The following is a 5,067-nucleotide window of genomic DNA, read 5'->3' as shown; positions in this document are numbered from 1 at the left end:
CGGCAAAAAAACACGTTTTCACACTTTCTGCACACTGGGAATAAGAGCTGAGGCAGTTCTCTTCTGAGCCTAGCAGTTACTTTGGGATATAAGAGTTTGAAAAAACGCGTTTATTTCGGGCTGAAAAACACGATTTGAAAAGTCTGCTGTTCCTGCCCCATAAGTTACATGGGGGTGACCAATCTTGCAGAAACGTTTATTTCTGCTGAAAAACACGTTTTGACACTTTCTGCACACTGGGGTTAGAGCTGAAGCAGTGGGCTCTTCTGAGCCTAGCAGCTGCATTGGGATTCCACAGTATGAAAAAACGCGTTTATTTCGGGCTGAAAAACATGTTTTGAAAAGTCTGCTGTTCCTGCCCCATTACTTACATGGCGGTGACCAAACTAGCAGAAACATGTTTATTTCTGCTGAAAAACACGTTTTGACACTTTCTGCACACTGGGGTTAAGAGCTGAGGCAGTGCGCTCTTCTGAGCCTAGCAGTTACATTGGAATTCAACAGTCTGAAAAAACGCGTTTATTTCGGGCTGAAAAACACGTTTTGAAAAGTCTGCTGTTCCTGCCCCATTGGTTACATGGGGGTGACCAAACTTGCAGAAACGTTTATTTCTGCAATAAAACACGTTTTCACACTTTCTGCACACTGGGAATAAGAGCTGAGGCAGTTCTCTTCAGAGCCTAGCAGTTACTTTGGGATTCAAGAGTCTGAAAAAACGCGTTTATTTCGGGCTGAAAGACACGATTTGAAAAGTCTGCTGTTCCTGCCCCATAAGTTACATGGGGGTGACCAATCTTGCAGAAACGTTTATTTCTGCTGAAAAACACGTTTTGACACTTTCTGCACACTGGGGTTAAGAGCTGAGGCCGTGGGCTCTTCTGAGCATAGCAGCTACATTGGGATTCAACAGTCTGAAAAAAAGTGTTTATTTCGGGCTGAAAAACACGTTTTGAAAAGTCTGCTGTTCCTGCTCCATTAGTTACATAGGGCTGACCAAACTTGCAGAAACATGTTTATTTCTGCTGAAAAACACGTTTTGACACTTTCTGCACACTGGGGTTAGAGCTGAAGCAGTGGGCTCTTCTGAGCCTAGCAGTTACATTGGAATTCAACAGTATGAAAAAAAGCGTTTATTTCGGGCTGAAAGACACGATTTGAAAAGTCTGCTGTTCCTGCCCCATAAGTTACATGGGGGTGACCAATCTTGCAGAAACGTTTATTTCTGCTGAAAAACACGTTTTGACACTTTCTGCACACTGGGGTTAGAGCTGAAGCAGTGGGCTCTTCTGAGCCTAGCAGCTGCATTGGGATTCCACAGTATGAAAAAACGCGTTTATTTCGGGCTGAAAAACATGTTTTGAAAAGTCTGCTGTTACTGCCCCATTACTTACATGGCGGTGACCAAACTAGCAGAAACATGTTTATTTCTGCTAAAAAACACGTTTTGACACTTTCTGCACACTGGGGTTAAAAGCTGAGGCAGTGGGCTCTTCTGAGCATAGCAGCTACATTGGGATTCAACAGTCTGAAAAAACGTGTTTATTTCGGGCTGAAAAACACGTTTTGAAAAGTCTGCTGTTCCTGCTCCATTAGTTACATAGGGCTGACCAAACTTGCAGAAACATGTTTATTTCTGCTGAAAAACACGTTTTGACACTTTCTGCACAATGGGTTAGAGCTGAAGCAGTGGGCTCTTCTGAGCCTAGCAGTTACATTGGAATTCAACAGTATGAAAAAAAGCGTTTATTTCGGGCTGAAAAACACGTTTTGAAAAGTCTGCTGTTCCTGCCCCATAAGTTACATGGGGGTGACCAAACTTGCAGAAACATGTTTATTTCTGCTGAAAAACACGTTTTGACACTTTCTGCACACTGGGGTTAAGAGCTGAGGCAGTGGGCTCTTCTGAGCCTACCAGCTACATTGGGATTCAACAGTATGAAAAAACGTGTTTATTTCGGGCTGAAAAACACGTTTTGAAAAGTCTGCTGTTCCTGCCCCATAAGTTACATGGGGGTGACCAAACTTGCAGAAACATGTTTATTTCTGCTGAAAAACACGTTTTGACACTTTCTGCACACTGGGGTTAAGAGCTGAGGCAGTGGGCTCTTCTGAGCCTACCAGCTACATTGGGATTCAACAGTATGAAAAAACGTGTTTATTTCGGGCTGAAAAACACGTTTTGAAAAGTCTGCTGTTCCTGCCCCATAAGTTACATGGGGGTGACCAAACTTGCAGAAACATGTTTATTTCTGCTGAAAAACACGTTTTGACACTTTTTGCACACTGGGGTTAAGAGCTGAGGCAGTGGGCTCTTCTGAGCCTAGCAGTTACTTTGGGATTCAAGAGTCTGAAAAAACGTGTTTATTTCGGGCTGAAAAACACGATTTGAAAAGTCTGCTGTTCCTGCCCCATAAGTTACATGGGGGTGACCAAACTTGCAGAAACATGTTTATTTCTGCTGAAAAACACGTTTTGACACTTTCTGCACACTGGGGTTAAGAGCTGCGGCAGTGGGCTCTTCTGAGCCTAGCAGCTACATTGGGATTCTACAGTCTGAAAAAACGCATTTATTTCGGGCTGAAAGACACGTTTTGAAAAGTGTGCTGTTCCTGCCCCATTAATTACATGGGGGTGACCAAACTTGCAGAAACATGTTTATTTCGGCAAAAAAACACGTTTTCACACTTTCTGCACACTGGGAATAAGAGCTGAGGCAGTTCTCTTCTGAGCCTAGCAGTTACTTTGGGATATAAGAGTTTGAAAAAACGCGTTTATTTCGGGCTGAAAAACACGATTTGAAAAGTCTGCTGTTCCTGCCCCATAAGTTACATGGGGGTGACCAATCTTGCAGAAACGTTTATTTCTGCTGAAAAACACGTTTTGACACTTTCTGCACACTGGGGTTAGAGCTGAAGCAGTGGGCTCTTCTGAGCCTAGCAGCTGCATTGGGATTCCACAGTATGAAAAAACGCGTTTATTTCGGGCTGAAAAACATGTTTTGAAAAGTCTGCTGTTCCTGCCCCATTACTTACATGGCGGTGACCAAACTAGCAGAAACATGTTTATTTCTGCTGAAAAACACGTTTTGACACTTTCTGCACACTGGGGTTAAAAGCTGAGGCAGTGGGCTCTTCTGAGCATAGCAGCTACATTGGGATTCAACAGTATGAAAAAAAGCGTTTATTTCGGGCTGAAAAACACGTTTTGAAAAGTCTGCTGTTCCTGCCCCATAAATTACATGGCGGTGACCAAACTAGCTGAAACATGTTAATTTCTGCTGAAAAACACGTTTTGAAAAGTCTGCTGTTCCTGCCCCATAAGTTACATGGGGGTGACCAAAATTGCAGAAACGTTTATTTCTGCTGAAAAACACGTTTTGACACTTTCTGCACACTGGGGTTAAGAGCTGAGGCAGTGGGCTCTTCTGAGCCTAGCAGTTACTTTGGGATTCAAGAGTCTGAAAAAACGTGTTTATTTCGGGCTGAAAAACACGTTTTCAAAAGTCTGCTGTTCCTGCCCCATTAATTACTTGGGGGTGACCAAACTTGCAGAAACATGTTTATTTCTGTTGAAAAACACGTTTTGACACTTTCTGCACACTGGGGTTAAGAGCTGAGGCAGTGCGCTCTTCTGAGCCTAGCAGTTACATTGGAATTCAACAGTCTGAAAAAACGCGTTTATTTCGGGCTGAAAAACACGTTTTGAAAAGTCTGCTGTTCCTGCCCCATTGGTTACATGGGGGTGACCAAACTTGCAGAAACGTTTATTTCGGCAAAAAAACACGTTTTCACACTTTCTGCACACTGGGAATAAGAGCTGAGGCAGTTCTCTTCTGAGCCTAGCAGTTACTTTGGGATTCAAGAGTCTGAAAAAACGCGTTTATTTCGGGCTGAAAGACACGATTTGAAAAGTCTGCTGTTCCTGCCCCATAAGTTACATGGGGGAGACCAATCTTGCAGAAACGTTTATTTCTGCTGAAAAACACGTTTTGACACTTTCTGCACACTGGGGTTAAGAGCTGAGGCCGTGGGCTCTTCTGAGCATAGCAGCTACATTGGGATTCAACAGTCTGAAAAAAAGTGTTTATTTCGGGCTGAAAAACACGTTTTGAAAAGTCTGCTGTTCCTGCTCCATTAGTTACATAGTGGAACGAACAGTTCTTTCCGGACCCTATGCGGACGACACAATCCGACGAAGTGGGGGAACACTGGGGAAACGTCATGCAGGAAAACGGGGCTGAAGACAGGGGGGCGTGTCCAAGGTGCGCTGGTGCACAGGGGAGGTGTGGCCGAGGCGAACAATCCCAAAGAATAATCCATAGAGTATCCAAAACACGAAGGTAAGTCCAAAACCAGGAGATCCATCAGAACTCGGAATAAAAACCACGAAGGCCGGGTCGGAACCGGCGGACGAGGAACGGGAACGGAGGTTAAAACCTTAACGGGACCATGCTTCCTGGTCCCGGACTCGCACGATATGGAAATCAGATGCAGAGCCCGGAAGAGCGTCAGCGCCTGGCTTTTAAGGTGGGCAGGGAAAAGGGAGCAGGTGCATGGAATCAAGTCTTGAGTGATAGGGCTGGAGCACCCTTAAGGAGGGGGAGCTAATATCGTGACAGTACGCCCCTCCTTTTCAGGGCGGCTCCGAAGCCCTAAGAAAAAAAAAAGGGGGAGAGAAAAAAAAAACTGATGGAATCCGGGCTGCCAGGGTGCCGTCCGCGGGGTCCAGGTGTTGGCTCTGCATTCTGTAACGAACAGTTCTTTCCGGACCCTATGCGGACGACACAATCCGACGAAGTGGGGGAACACTGGGGAAACGTCATGCAGGAAAACGGGGCTGAAGACAGGGGGGCGTGTCCAAGGTGCGCTGGTGCACGGGGGAGGTGTGGCCGAGGCGAACAATCCCAAAGAATAATCCATAGAGTATCCAAAACACGAAGGTAAGTCCAAAACCAGGAGATCCATCAGAACTCGGAATAAAAACCACGAAGGCCGGGTCAGAACCGGCGGACGAGGAACGGGAACGGAGGTTAAAACCTTAACGGGACCAGGCGCTTCCTGGTCCCGG

Source organism: Lepisosteus oculatus, assembly GCF_040954835.1.
Source record: "Lepisosteus oculatus isolate fLepOcu1 chromosome 22 unlocalized genomic scaffold, fLepOcu1.hap2 SUPER_22_unloc_1, whole genome shotgun sequence".
Taxonomy (NCBI): Eukaryota; Metazoa; Chordata; class Actinopteri; order Semionotiformes; family Lepisosteidae; genus Lepisosteus; species Lepisosteus oculatus.
This window is presented reverse-complemented; position numbering follows the sequence as displayed.